The following is a 16,360-nucleotide window of genomic DNA, read 5'->3' on the forward strand; positions in this document are numbered from 1 at the left end:
GCGGGCAGCCGGCATTCTGCAACTGGGGGGGGGGGGGGCGGCGCCGCTTCTAATTTTGACTGTTCTATCATCCTGGACCACAGACCTTCCTCACTGTGCTATATGTTTTCAGCTACACCATTGGCATGGTTATATCTTCTTAGTCCTCTCCATAAGATTATTAGAAATTTGTGTTTAAAGTAGAACTATAGGCAACACTTTTTTTTCATTTTGGATGGAGTAAGGGAGGGTTATAGCCCCTGTCAGTTTATTTTTACCATCCCTGTCCCATTGCAGAGATTTCCCTTCACTTCCTGCCCCATAGCCAAACAGGAAGTGAGAGGAAATCTATGCATATTAAGGGAATCCATCACCCCCCCCCCCCAGGCCCTCAGAACTAGTGTCTCCACTAGAAAATTTCAGGGCAGGTCGTAAATAGCAAGGGGTGTGGCCTTGACAGGAAGGGGTGGGTCATATTTAAATTAGGAGGTACACGAGTTTAGTCAGGCCTAGGGCAGCACAAAACCTAAATACACTACAGGGTTGTACCCAAGTTGATCAATTGATCAACTTGATACATTCACCCTGCCCATAAACTGTTTGAATCTCGGCCAGTCCCCGCTGAACTGGCTGAGATTCAAACCGTGTGTGGCTAGCCTAAGGCAGGGGTCTCAAAACTTTCTAAACAAAGGGCCAGTTTAATGTCCTTCAGATTTTAAGGGGCCAGACTGTGGCCATTGGGAGTAGAAAAAGTCTTGACATCAGTGGGAAAAAACAATGCCCCATCTTTGGTGTCAATGTGAGGAATTTTGCCTCATTGGTGTCATTGGGCCCTATTGTTGGTGTCGTTGGAAGAAATTTTGTCTCATCGTTGGTGTCCTTGTGAGAAACTGTGCCCCATCGTTGATGTCATTGGGAGGAACCGTGCCCCATTGCTGGTGTCATTGGGGGGAATTGTGACTATTTATTGGTGTCAGGGGGGGGATTATGCTCATAGTTGTTATTAATGCACATTCACTAATAAGGGGCATACTCTTCAGAATACACTTCCTATGCAGTCCTATTACCAGAAGAAAAGTATAATAAGCTTGTATGCTGCTAATAATCCTGCAGCTGAGGATCGCTAGGAATAAACCGGTACTTAAGCATTATGTCCTGTATGATATGGACAAGTTAGGCAAATATTGCATGGGAATTTTTTCTTCTTAGCTTGTTTAACTTGTCTAAAGAGCATTATGTCCATTAATCATTTACAAAACAGTTACAAATCTTAAAAAAAAAAAGGAATCAATGGCTGTCTTGAAATCCTTAAAATAATATTTAGCCTTTCAGCTTGGCAGGGTAAATACAGTATCTACACCCAAGAATACGAAATTAATATATAATGCAACTTACCAGACTTTAGATGTGGTGGCTGCATTAGTAATTTTTTTTTATCTTAGCTTTTTTTACCTTTATTCCCACTTGGTAGTCCCGCCAGAAACACACTTTCTGTTCTAGAGTGGCATGCTCATTCATTGTACTTTGTCTATACAGGAGCAGCATTGTCACCCTAAGATAAGAAATGTGTTAGGATTGCAGAATGAGTCCCCCTCTGATTATCTTCATAACATGAGTGTACTTTTGAACTAGGCAGGGCTGACAACAATGCTTCAGATAACATGGCAAAGCACACAGAAATTTACCAGCTCACTGGATTCCTGGCAGGATTGGCAGGTATTTTTTTGCATTCATCCAAAAGATATAACAAAACTCTTTCAATGTTTTATTTAATAACCCAAATGGGTCCAAATAAGTTAATTGGATATATACATAGTCAAGATGTGACTGCACATACCCTTAGGGGGCCCGTTCACACTAGAATGCAGTGTGATAAAGCTGCGTTTCTGTGCGGCTTCCTGCATGACATTCCAATCTCATTGCCCTTGCAATCTTCTAATGGGGTCAGTGCAAAGTTAACGATACCCCAAACGCAGGTCACAAACACAGTGCGTTTGCCGGCACTGGCCTGCACCAGATCACATGGTACAAAAGTACCATGTGATGCATTTGCTATATGTTTAACCACTTGCCGACTGGCTCACGCCGATATACGGTAGCAAAATGGTCAGTTCCCGCGAACCGCCGTATGGGTACATCTGTACCTTTAAGGGCGATAGCAGGCACGCACGCGCCTCCTGCACGCTGGGGAACCTGATGCGCATTGGCCACCCAGGTTTGCGTGCACGAGAGCAGGAACAGGGATTTGTGTGTGTAAACACACAAATCCCTGTTTTGTCACTTGGTCTACTTAGTAGGAACACATGATCTGTTTCCTCCCCCAGTCAGTCCTATCCCCATACAGTTAGAAACACTAACTAGGGAACACATTTAACCCCTTGATCGCCCCCTAGTGTTAACCCCTTCTCTGCCAGTACTGCCAGTGACATTTACACAGTAATCAGTGCATTTTTATAGCACTGATTGCCCCAAAAATGTGTCAAAAGGGTCCGATATGTCTGCCACAATGTCGCAGTACCGCTAAAAATTGCACATCACCACCATTACTAGTAAAAAAAATGATAATAATAAAAATGCCATAAAAATGCCATAAATATTTCCCATAGTTTGTAGACGCTATCTTTTGCGCAAACCAACCAATATTCGCTTATTGCGATTTTTTTGTACCAAAAATATGTAGAAAAATATGTATTGGCCTAAACTGAAGAAGAAATGTGTTTTTAAAAACATTTTGGGGGTATTTATTATAGCAAAAAGTAAAAAAATATTGTTTTTTTTTTCAAAACTGTCGCTCTTTGTTTGATTAATGCGCAAAAAATAAAAACCGCAGAGTTGATCAAACACCACCAAAAGAAAGCTCTATTTGTGGAAAAAAAAGAACATGAATTTTGTTTGTGTACAGCGTCACACGACCGCGCAATTGTTAGTTAAAGCGGCACAGCGCCGTGTCGCAAAAAATGGCCTGGTCATTAAGCAGCCAAATCTTCTGGTCTGCAAGTGGTTAAAAACGTAGCGCATGCACTACTTTTAGTGTGATGCAGTACGATTTCAGCCCATTCAAATCAGCGGGGCTGAAATCACACTGCACAGAACTGCATGTGAATCGCACAGGAACTGCACAGTGTTCCACATGCAGTTCTTAGTGTGAATGGGCCCTTAGATGTCTTCTCAAGCACCCTGAGAAGCATAGATTCTAAAGTAATGTCGTATGAAAAGTCCAGAGCTTGCTCTGCTAGTTTTGGATAGAGTGGAGAGCAGGGCTGGCCCAAGACATTGTGCTGCCTAGGTCTAGGAATAAAATGCTGCCCCCCCCCCCCAAAAAAAAAAAATCACGCCCACCAAAAGGCCCCCACATCCATTATTTTATATCATGATAAATACATTTAAAATTACATTTATCAGGAAGTCAGATTTTGCACCAAACACTAAATAAGTGTGAACCTAGGTTAAGGGCTAGTGTAGTATATAGACATGCTAGGGTGGTAGTGTAGTATATAGACAGGCTAGGGTGGTATATAGACAGGCTAGGGTATATAGACAGGCTAGTGTAGTATATAGAAAGGCTAGGGTATATAGACAGGCTAGTGTAGTATATAGACAGGCTAGGGTATATGAATGAATGAATGAAAGACTTGTATAGTGCTGCAAATGCAAACTGAATCGCCTCAAGGCGCTTATTCGCCTTGTGTCGTCCAGCTCCTTAGAAGAGGTAGGTCTTAAGTTTTTTTCTGAAGGCCTGATGGTTTTCTTCCAAGCGGATGTTAGTTGGTAGAGCGTTCCATAGACGTGGTCCTTGGACTGCAAATCTTCGGTCTCCCTTTGATTTGTAGCGGGACTTGGGAACGAGGAGGAGGTTTTGGTTCGCTGATCGAAGATTGCAATTAGGTGTGTAGTGTTTTATTTTCTCGCATAGGTATTGAGGAGCGTTTCATTGTATGCATTTGTGGGTGAGGCAGAGGGTCTTGAATGTTATCCGATTCTTTACGGTTAGCCAATATAGGCTCCTCAGGGACGGAGAGATGGATTCCCAGGGTTTTTTTCCTGTTATCAGTCTTGCTGCCGTGTTTTGGATGAGTTGTAGGCGTGCAATCTGATATTTAGGTAGTCCTGTGTAGAGGGAGTTTGCGTAGTCGAGACGGGAATTAATGATTGTTCCAACTACTGCTGCTTTGTCTTCTTCTGGAATTAAGGGGATGAGTCTACGTAGCAGGTGAAGAAGATGGTGAGATCCGCTGGCTACTGATCCTATTTGTGCATCCATTGACATTTCTGAGTCAAAGATGACTCCGAGAATTTTGGCTTTGGTGCTTTGGGGGATAGTCTGTCCAAAGATGGTGGGAGGTGTCCATGGAGTCTTGGTTTCAGTATTTCGGTTTGCGTGTAGGAGAAGAAGCTGGTGATATTGGTCTTTTTGTCCAGTAATGCGAAAGTAGAGTTGAGTGTCATCGGCATATGAGTGGAAGCAGAGGTCCGATTTTCTGATGATTTTGAGGAGAGGACGGATGTAGATGTTGAAGAGCACTGGTGATAAGGGTGAACCTTGAGGGACTCCATAAGAAATAGTGTGGGTTTCAGAGGTGAAGGCTCCAAGTTTCACTGTCTGAGAACGATTTCCCAAGAATGAGGCGAAGCATTTTAGAGCTGAATCTGTGACTCCTGCTACTTCTGTGAGGCGGATGAGTAGGGAATTGTGGTCCACTGTATCGAACACTGCACTGAGGTCCAACAGTACCAGGAGACAGGATTCTCCATCATCTGCTGCTTCTAGGGCGTCGTTCCATATTTTGAGAAGTGCCGTTTCTGTGCCATGGCCTGGGCGGAATCCTGATTGCAGAGGGTCCAAGAGTTTGTGTGTGTCCAGGTGGCATTGTAGCTGTTGTACTGCTGTACTGCTTATTCCATAATCTTGGAGATGGTGTTAAGGCTTGTTATCGGTCTGCGGCAGTTAGGGTCCTTAGGGTCGAGGTTGGGTCCCTTTAGGAGGGGTTTAACGATGCCTTGCTTGAGGGCGATAAGAACAATCCCTTCTTTGAATAACTGATTTATGAGATGTGTTATAGTAGGAGCCAAGGTATCGGAACATTCTTTCAGGAGTTTTGTGGGAATGATGTCGCTTGGTGATGTGCTGTCTTGAAGGCTTCTGATGATGTTTTTGGTGGTGTCAGTGGTGATAGGGCTCAGTGAAAAATTCAGTGATTTTGTGATGTTCGAAGCGATTTCCTCTTTTTGATTTTGTGAAATGAGGCTGGTTGTTTTTTCCTGTTAAATTGTTTTCCAAATGTTGTCGATTTTGTCAATAAAAAAATCTTGACAACTCATTACAGAATTTGTTTGCTGGGGGTTCTAGGCAGGTAGGGTTCATAGTCTGGGCGACTATTTTGAAAAGTTCCCGAGGGCTATTTAAGGTTGTTGAGATGGTATTTGAGAAATTATCTTTTCTTGCTTTGAAGATTGCTTTGTGGTATTTCTCAGTGAGTGCTTTGTAGTTTGTGTGGTTTTCCTTAGTAGGATTTCTTCTCCATGCTCTTTCAGCTCTTCTGCGTTCTTGTTTCAGTAGAGTAAGAGTGCCATTAAACCATCCCGAGTTTCTAAATTTTGGATGAGTGTTCTACGTTTAGGAGCCACTGAGTCTGCTGTTTGTAGTAATGCCTTGTTTAACCTCCCTGGCGGTATTCCTGAGTCTGGCTTGTAATTTCAGAACCAAAAGCGGTAACCCTGAGCCAGACTCGGGATCGCATCGCAGGATCCAGGAAGAGCTTACTTACCTTGTCCCCTGGATCCTGTGATGTCTCCCTGCACTGTGAGCGGCTCGCCCTCCGCTCTATTCATCACGGAGCCGATCTCCGTTCCTTGCGAGCGTTGCGACGCACGGGGGCGGAGAGCGACGCCAAATTCAAAAAGTGAAACACACACAATGCATACAGTATACTGTAATCTTACAGATGACATTATTGTATGAAATAATTTCACATCCCTTTTGTCCCCCTTTTGTCCCTAGTGGTTTGTCCAGTGCCCTGTATGCAGTTTTATATTATAAAAACTGTTCTTTCTGCCTGGAAACTGGAGATTGTCCATAACAACCAAAACCGTCCCTTTACATCAAAAGGGGTTTTAGACCAGCTAGAAAACAGCGATAATAAATTAGAATCACTCGCAGAATTGAGCGATAGTGATTTGTGGGGAGATTCGTCATCAAACACTGATAAGTAATGACAGTGACAATTCTGCAACTGAGCAAATTTTAGTGTTTTTGATTTGATTACATTATTGAATAATTTGTATTATTATTATATTATTATTTGGTATAATTATTTATAGTAATTTATTATATTATAATTTATGATTTTGTGTGTTTCAAACTTTATCATACCCGAGATGTCTACTAGACTCTGGTTTGGACAGATTTAAGTGAGTTATTCCTCAGAATTACAGGCCTACAATATAAAACGCCAAATTTCCATGCAAAATAATTGTACCTCTTTCAGCATCAAAAATATGAAATAATCATACCGCCAGGGGGGTTAAGGAGTTGAGGGTTTGTTCCGTTGAATGGTTTTGATTTAGCATTGCTATTTTGCTTGATAATGTAGTTTTGAAGAGTTCTGAATGTAGTTTCCTCTGAGGTCTGGTCCAGTGTGTTGTTATTGCGTGTTTCCGTTTTTCGACGGTGGTGTTAGTGGTGATTGTGAATTTGATAGCGTGGTAGTCCGTCCATGGTAGTGGTACGTTGTCGAATATGTTGATGTCCATATTTTGTTTGAAGATGAGGTCCAGAAAGTGTCCTGAACCATGCGTGGGGGCTTTTATCAGTTGCTGAAGACCTAGTTCTTCCAGTTGGTTAAAGCAGGCAGTGGCGATGGGGTCTTTGGTAAAGTTTGCCCAGAGGTTAAAATCCCAAAGTACTAGAAGGTTTTTGGTTTTCAGGGTGTGTATTGAAATGAATTCAGTGAACGGTGTCAGGAGGTTAGTCTTCGGTCCTGGTGGTCTGTAGCATAGTAGTATGTGGATGGTGTCTTGAGGTGTTGTTTGAAGATGTAGGGTGAAAGGCACTGGGTTCTGTAAGGTTGGTTTGATGAGCGCAAAGTGAGATTTGAAGATTACTGCAATGCCTCCTCCTTTTTTTCCTATTCTATGCTCAGTTAGGATGCTGTAGTTCTCAGGCACCAATTTAGTCAGGATAGCGTTTGTTGCAGTCAGGTGTTAGCCAACTTTCTGTGATGAAGAGGCAATCTATGTTGTTTTGGGTGATGAAGTCGTGGACTTCCAGTCTATGCTTGACTTCAGATCTCGTGTTGATCAGGGTGCACGCTAATTGTTTTGGTTGAATTGGTGTCTTCCAGTGATTGATAGTTGCTTGTAGGTTGGTCCTTAGTAGTTGTTCTTTCCGTAGTATTTTTTGAATGGAGGTTGGTAATGTTGAGGTGGTATTTCTTAGTTTGTGGAGAGCGTCCGCTGAGTATTTGAAGTTGCACATGGCGAGAAAAAAAAAGTTGATGGTGATAGGATGACTACGATGATGATACTGATGTAGTGACGATGAAGTTACTGAGAAGATGATGGTCTTGAATGATGCCACTGATAACCGGGTGGTGTGCTGATGGTGCAGATGGTGGTGTGAAGTTTAGGAGGAGGTGATGGAGGGAGGCCCCGCTGACCTACGCCCTACCGTTGATCCAGAGGAAGGTGAAAAAAACTGGGCTACTTACCTGACCAGGGATGGAAGGGAGAGAAGAAGAGGGGGAAAGAGGGAGAGATGGGGGGTGGTGGGAAGGAACAGGAGGAGAGGGCTGAGAGACCTGGGTATATATAGACAGGCTAGTGTAGTATATAGACAGGCTAGGGTATACAGACAGGCTAGGGTATATACAGACAGGTTAGTGTAGTATACAGATTTGCTAGGGTATTAAATAGACAGGCTAGGGTATATACAGACAGGCTAGTGTAGTATACAGAAAGGCTAGGGTATATACAGACAGGCTAGTGTATATACAGACAGGCTAGGGTATATACAGAGAGGCTAGTGTATATACAGACAGGCTATGGTATTGTCAGGGCTGGGTTCAGCCCTTCCTTCTCTGATCTGGTCACTCAGCTGTCGGCTAATTGCCAGCTCCCATCTCTCTCCACAGTTACCCAGCTGTTGATGATCCTGCTCGTCAGTCCTGCCTACTTAAGCCGTCCAGTCCAGAGGAGCTCTGCCTTCACCTTGCTCACATCACACGAAACTATCTCCTGCGTTCCTGTTTAAAGACTGGCTTTGCTGACATCCCTTCTGGCTCAAATCCTGCTTGCTGTTCCACTACTTTTATCCCTGACTTCTGCTTGGTTGACTTTCCGTTCCAGTTACTGAACTTTGGCTATGTTTTGACTACATTTGTTCTTTTTACTTTTATTATTAAACAAGTGTGATTTAACTGTACTTCTGTCTCGGTCTGATTTCATGGTTTCTGACAGGTATTTACAGACAGGCTAGGGTATATATAGACAGGCTAGGGTATATACAGACAGGCTAGGGTTTATACAGACAGGCTGGTGTATACAGACAGGCTAGGGTATATACAGACAGGCTAGTGTAGTATACAGACAGGCTAGTGTAGTATACAGACAGGCTAGTGTAGTATACAGACAGGCTAGGGTATATACAGACAGCCTAGGGTATATACAGACATGCTAGGGTAGTATACACACAGGCTAGGGTATATACACACAGTCTATTGTAATATACAGGCAGGCTAGGGTATATACAGACAGGCTAGACTATACAGACAGGCAAGGGTATATACAGACAGGCTAGGGTATATGCAGACAGGCTAATGTAGTATACAGACAGGCTAGTGTATACAGATAGGCTAGTGTAGTATACTTGTAAGCTAGGTTATATACAGACAGGCTAATGTAAATACAGACCGGCTAGTGTAATACACAGACAGGCTAGGGTATATACAGACAAGCTAGGGTATATACAGACAGGCTAGGGTAGTATACAGATAGGCTAGTGTATATACAGACGGGCTAGTGTAGTATACAGACAGACTAGGGTATATATAGACTGGCTAGGGTATATACAGACAGGCTAGTTTAGTATGCAGACAGGAAAGGGTAAATACAGACAGGACAGTGTAGTATACAGATAGGCTAGAGTATATACAGACAGGCAAGTGTATTATACAGACAGGCTAGGGTATATACAGACAAGCTAGTGTAGTATACAGATAGACTAGAGTATATATAGATAATCTAGGGTATACAGATTTGCTCACCTGGTGCCACCCCTGCTCAGGAGCTCGTGTGAGAAAGTTCCTCCCAGCTCTATCATATGGACGGAGCAAGGGAGGAGATTCACTCTCACATTCATCTCCGGGCTCTGACTGTCACTGAAGTATCAGGTGTAGACTGTGTAGTGTAGTGCTGTGGCTGTCCGGGATAGCGCTGTTTCATGCGGCCTGTGACACTTCCACTGAGCCTGCACTCAGTGCGGATTGTGTAGGTAGCGCCGACCCTGCTCTGCCGCCTCTCTCAACTTGCCGCCTAGGTCCATTGGACCCACAGGAACCCATGATAGGGCCAGCCCTGGTGGAGAGGGACTGTCAGGTTTTTATTGCTGCCTTTTGCTCCCATTAGGGAGATTTACTTTCTCTATTTGTCCTGTTTACTGTTATCACAAAGAGTGAAACTGAAAGAAAATCCCCAAATTTGTCACTGGAACAGGAATATAAATATTAAATATAAATATTTTAATGGGCACATTATTTCTGGAGACTCTGGTGGCAAACCGGGATTCCCTCACTTAGGTATTTTCTTTTATTTTGTGTTTTGGCTATGGGACAGAAATTGAAAGGCATATCTCCAAAATGAGACACAGATGACTGTATATATATATACTGTATATACAGTATCTCACAAAAGTGAGTACACCCCTCGCATTTTTGTAAATATTCTATTATATCTTTTCATGTGACAACACTGAAGAAATTACACTTTGCTACAATGTAAAGTAGTGAGTGTACAGCTTGTATAACAGTGTAAATTTGCAGTCCCCTCAAAGTAACTCAACACAGCTATTAATGTCTAAACTGCTGGCAACAAACGTGAGTTCACTCATAAGTGAAAATGTCCAAATTGGGCCCAAAGTGTCAATATTTTGTGTGGCTACCATTAATTACCAACACTGCCTTAACCCTCTTGGGCATGTAGTTCACCAGAGCCCTACAGGATGCCACAGGAGTCCTCTTCCGCTCCTCCATGAAGACATCACGGAGCTGGTGGATGTTAGAGACCTTGCGTTCCTCCACCCTCCGTTTGAGGATGCCCCACAGATGCTCAATAGGGCTTAGGTCTGGAGACATGCTTGGCCAGTCCATCACCTTTACCCTCAGCTTCTTTAGCTAGGCAGTGGTCATCTTGTGTTTGGGGTCGTCATCATGTTGGAATACTGCCCTGTGGCCCAGTCTCCGAAGGGGAGGGATCATGCTCTGCTTCAGTATGTCACTGTATATGTTGGCATTCATGGTTCCCTCAATGAACTGTAGCTCCACAGTTCCGGCAACACTCATGCAGCCCCAGACCATGACACTCCCCACCACCATGCTTGACTATAGGCAAGACACACTTGTCTTTGTACTCCTCACCTGGTTGCTGCCACACACGCTTGACACCATCTGAACCAAATAAGTTTATCTTGGTCTCATCAGAGCATAGGACATGGTTCCAGTAATCCATGTCCTTAGTCTGCTTGTCTTCAGCAAACTGTTTGCGGGCTTACTTCTGGAATGACAGCCATGCAGACCAATTTGATGCAGCGTATGTTCTGAGCACTGACAGGCTGTCCCCCCACCCCTTCAACCTCTGCAGCAATGCTGACAGCATTCATACGTCTATTTCCCAAAGACAACCTCTGGATATGACGCTGATGCACTCAATTTCTTTGGTCGACCATGGCGTGGCCTGTTCCGAGTGGAACCTGTCCTGCTAAACTGCTGTATGGTATTAGCCACCATGCTGCAGCTCAGTTTCAGGGTCTTGGCAATCTTCTTATAGCCCAGGCCATCTTTATGTAGACAGTAAAAAGCATGAGGGGTATCTGTGCTAGGAAATCTACTACTACCTAATAAAGAATAGAAAGCATCCAGCACAATCTGTTTGATTTACAAAGAAAAGCATATAAAAAGTCCAAATACGGTGCTAAATACGTGAAACAGTCCTTTAAATAGAAAGGGAAGGATGAAATCCCAGCACCAGTTTCCGTGTGTAATAGCAGCACTCAACAACACAGTGGCAATAAAATCTCTTTACCAGAAGGGGAATGATAACAGGCATGTAACCAAGGTCTGATCAACAGCTCCCACTCCACTCACTTCATGAAAAGCTCAGCGCTGTAGCAGCTTGTTGAAAAAGGCTTGCACTCCAGCTCCACTGCACTATCCACTCTGAGGCTCCTCCATCAGCCCCCTTGGCTCCTGGCATTTTAGGCTGACTCGGCAGTCACTTGCGGCATCACACCATCAGCGGGGGAGGGCGGCCAGGCGGCGTGGACTCAGGATTGGATTGTCTCTGGGATTTCCGGAACTGCGCATGCGCAGTTAACACCCGGGCCTGTTGCAGCCATTTTTACTGGCCTACGGGCATTTACGGGCAGATGAAAAAGTGCGCTGTTTTTACGGGGGCTGCCCGTAAATCTACAGGTGGTTGGCAACACTGCTCTTAATCATGAGGATGATGTCACCACCATCAAGAGCCAGGGTCAGGATCACCTATCTGCAGGCATAACCAGTTATGTCTGCAGATGGCTGATCCTGACCCTGGCTCTTGATGGTGGTGACATCATCCTCATGATTGAGAGCAATCAAATGAGTGAGCTTGGTTACCTGAAGTCCTAGCTGACATTCCTATCCAGAGAGGTGATTGATGGTGATTGATGCAAGCCTTTCCTACAAGCTGCTTCAGTGCCGAGCTTTTTATGACGTGATTGGAGTGGGAGCTGTTGATCAGATCCTGGTTATATGCCTGTTATCATTCCCCTTCTGGTAAGGAGATTTGACTGTGGTGTTGAGTGCTGCTATTACACACTGAAGCTGGTGCTGGGATTTCATCCTTCCCTCTCTATTTAAAGGACTGTTTCACGTATTTAGCTCCACATTCGGAATCTTTATGTAGAGCAATAATTCTTTTTTTTCAAATCCTCAGAGAGTTCTTTGCCATGAGGTGTCATATTGAACTTCCAGTGACCAGTATGAGAGAGTGAGAGCGATAATACCAAATTTAACACACCTGCTCCCCATTTACATCTGAGACCTTGTAACACTAATGAGTCACATGACACCAGGGAGAGAAAATGACTAATTGGGCCCAATTTGGATTCACTATGTACTCACTTTTGTTGCCAGGGTTTTGACATTAAAGGCTGTGTTTTGGGTTATTTTGAGGGGACAACAAATTTACACTGTTATACAAGCTGTACACTCACTACTTTACATTGTAACAAAGGGGGTTATTTACTAAAGGAAAATCCACGTTGCACTGTAAGTGCACTTGAAAGTGCACTAAAAGTGCACTTGGAAGTAAAGCCGCAGGAGATCTGAGGGGGGCATCCAAGGAAAATAAAAAACAGCATTTTACCTTGCACATGATTGGATGATAAAATCAGCAGAGCTTCCATTTCAGATCATTTCAGATCTACCCCTTAGATTTAGAGCAATTGCACTTTCAAGTGCACTTGCAATGCAAAGTGGATTTGCCTTTCGTAAACAACCCCCTTTGTTACAATGTAAAGAAGTGAGTGTACAGCTTGTATAACAGTGTCATTTCTTCAGTGTTGTCACATGAAAAGATAGAATAAAATATTTACAAAAATGTGAGGGGTGTACTCACTTTTGTGAGATACTGTATATTACTCTAACCTATGATGGTTGTTGTATGATTTCATCTTCATCTTATCTAAATTTTGTTCATCAGTATTCCCTGATCTTGAATGAATGGAATTTTTTACAACCTGTGCCTTCTGCATGGATTGGTAAAAGGAGATTATCAGATTGATGGATTGAAGGCTAGATTCAGCTTTAAACCTGCTCCACCTCCCATACAATAGTTCTTTCAGGACAGCCGCCGTCATAGAAGCTTAATAAGAGCATTAGCAATGTGGAAATCAAAATCAGACGACAAGCTTATGTTGCAGAGTTAATGGACATAAGGAAGCAGTTCATATACTCTTGACTTTGGTGCATGCACTGAATGCAAAACTATATCAGAAATAATCTCATTCTGCTGCCATCTGAGGTTAATGACAAGCAGGTCAAGTCAATGTCTTTACATCATAAAGCAATGACAGGGATGCAATATACAAATCACATAGAACAGTAGCATTGGTTTATACCAATCTGGAAATTTTTCTGATTGAAAACAGATTATATGATTCTAATAAATTCTTATATTTAAAGGAAAACACCACTTTGGTTAACAAGACAATATACTTGATTTCTGAACAAACCTTTTAGAAAATATATTTTTTAATTATTTATAGCTCACAGGCAGCTATAGTTTCCTGTAAAAAATCTAAAGTTGCTTCCTCCTGGTAATCATGGCAGCACCAGCTGTGTTGTGTAAATGATTGCTCCACTGCTTTTCCTAGCATTTAACCCCTATTAAAATACTGCGTCAGATAATGGGACTCTACTCTCCCAGCCATTTTCACAGAACAGCAGCAGGCTGAAATCTTTAATTATGTTTCCAATGCATAGAAATCAACTGTAAAGCATTGTGTATTTCTCAACAAAGCCAAAGCTATACTTCAAGGATCAGTCGAGTTCTGCTATATTGAACCAAACCTGAATTCCAATATTCTTATGTATCTTCCGCATAAAGATATTCTTGGCTCTGATGTTCCTCCTACTTACCGCTCACTACAATGTAATGTAGCACCCTCCAAGATAGGTGCTAGGATGAGTGTATTATAGTTTTTGGTTGCCCTTGTTAACAGAGGAACAGCAGGTAAATGGATGTGCTGTCTGCTTAACAGAGAGCTGTGATTGTTTAGTGTAGGCTGCTCAGTGTGCTCTGATGCTGTTTTGTGCTGTCTGAGTGCCCCAATACCTAGCATCTTAGGAAGATTCTGGGCTATAAGTGGAGACTAGGCAGGTGAGCAACATGAAAATGCATACAGCCCTGGCCAAATAGAAGGGGTGCCCCTAGGCATGCTGGGTGCCTGTATTTATGTTTGAGGAGCACATGGGCTCTGGGTCTTCCTCCAGAGAAGAGAAGTCCGGTAGAGGAGGGGGCCTGTTGCCTCTCCACAGAACAGGCTGCCATGTAGCCTCAGGTGGGCGACCCGAGGGTCTGAGCTGTGAATGCTGAAACCCAGGGTTCTCCTGAGAGCTGACTGAGGGAGAATGTCCATGGATCCTGTCTGGTATCACTGAAGAAGGTGATCTGCGACCAGGAGCCTTGTGATTACAGACCACCCTAAAGGGATCCTAGAGACTGGTGCTGCTAAATCCCCCTCTGGGTGCAAGAAGTCAGCTGCTGAGTGTAGGCTAAAGGGGACACCAGCTAATGTCTTGAAGAAGCAGGATCCACTAAATTCGTTCTACTAAGCAGGGACTTAGCTCCATTCTGTACAGTCTGCTACACAGTTCTACCGAGAAAGCTGTCCTCATGTGTGAATAGTGCAATTTGGAGTATCCTACTGTATCCCTTCCCTATCCATGTTCTCCAATAAAACAACAAAACATAACCCCTAGACTGGTTATTGGAGACAAGGAGCGGAGGCATATGTGTGCACCCGGCTGTGGGAAACACCGTGTGACTGGCTGCGGAGCAAACCGTGGGTAAGACCTGGGCAAAATGCCAGCGGCTCCTGCAGGGGTGACCACTACAGTAAAATATATTAAAATGAACACGCTATGGACAATAAAGTATTAGGTTATTATTAACACTGAAACTTAGAGTGGAACTAAACTATCTCAACCAACATTAACTATTTATAGTCCTTGTGCTGCTAGCAATAGTCAATAAGTAGGAAGCTATATTATATTTATTGAAAAGTTTTTTTTTTTTTTACATTTCTCCAGTTGCTTTCTGTTTTCTGGCCTAGGCCAAAACAATATCATTCATCCCTTGAGTCCTCATGGGCATTTTTTTTCTTTCACCTGGAGGAGGGGGAGAGAGACTTTCTCAGCTAAGTACACCCTCCTGCCTGTTTACATGAGCTAAAGGCAGATGGATTCTAGGAAGTAAATGCTACATGTGCACTTACTCAAGATAGCCAAAGTTAGAAATGCTGGGGGGGGGTGTGTCATACTAGGGTGATTTCTCAACTAAATAAAGACGTGGATGGATTGGTGAGTTTGCCTTCAACATTAATATCAGCTTATATTCCCCTCACCCACACCCGCCATCAACATGCTAAGAAACATTTTAAATAAAATCTTCTTGTTTTAATTACATATTTTGTTTTGGACCCAGTGATGTTTTCGCTGCATTTTTATCAGTTAGCACTGATCCCGGCAATCTCTTTGACTGCAAAACGCCTTCCCCTCCTGCCCTAGAATGATATTGCTGCTCCTTTATAGATATAGTACAGGCATAAGCGTTGTCACCCTGGGACAAGGATTGTGTTACTGGGAGGATCGCCAGTTGGAAAACAAAGAATGCAGCCACCATATCCAAAGACTGGCAGCATACCAAGCAATATACTGCATTTTTTTGTTTGTGGGTTTAGATATTTTTATTATTGTGAATACATGAATTAGACTTTGGCCTGTTGGAATATGTGAAGAATATTGTGAATTAATGCATACACAATGTAATGGAAAAATGGAAAATGAGGTCAAGAGCATAAATTAATGTGATACTGAATACCGAACAGCATTTAAGGAAAGGGGCTTCACAATATGCTACTCTTTTTATGCTATCAACCTGGAAATCATTTTCATGGGCTATTTGTGTTGATTCGGGGATGCCATCTGTCTAATTCACGTGCCGCTATGCCACTCCTACACACCGTCTTCCTCAAAGTTACTGTGCATTAGATATATGCTTACTCATGAAGCTATGAATAGAAAAGGTCTATAACTGTCAGGCTTCCATAGCACTTAGCAGCTAATTTAATCATTTCACGCAATGGAGGGCTTAGATATTTATCTTTAGTTATATCGTACAGGTACATTTAATTATACATGTCATTGGACGTCATCAAAAAATAGCATGACTGATGAGACAAGCAGACAGCTGAGAATATCTGATTAACTTCTTAGCCCTCAACATCACAGTCTGGAGGAAGTCTTAGAAGATTAGTGAGCCCTTCATTCCTATTTATATTCTTTAACCTTCACTCTGACTGAATAGGAACTCAGAACTGCTTATAGAGCAGGTTGTAAAGCTGTATGCT

The 16,360-nt window shown here is 43.0% G+C and overlaps 1 long non-coding RNA gene across 2 annotated transcripts in view; it reads left to right on the top strand.

Annotated features, from left to right (window-relative positions):
• Positions 1–8,398, top strand: part of LOC141141535 (uncharacterized) — a 54,667-nt gene extending 46,269 nt beyond the window's left edge. For both annotated transcript variants that reach the window (XR_012244120.1, XR_012244121.1), the window contains one exon: positions 8,109–8,398. This is a non-coding gene — a long non-coding RNA (uncharacterized lncRNA). The remainder of the gene's footprint in view (positions 1–8,108) is intronic.
• The last annotated feature ends 7,962 nt before the right edge of the window (positions 8,399–16,360 follow it).

This window comes from Aquarana catesbeiana, linkage group LG04, assembly GCF_042186555.1.
Source record: "Aquarana catesbeiana isolate 2022-GZ linkage group LG04, ASM4218655v1, whole genome shotgun sequence".
NCBI classification, from domain to species: Eukaryota; Metazoa; Chordata; class Amphibia; order Anura; family Ranidae; genus Aquarana; species Aquarana catesbeiana.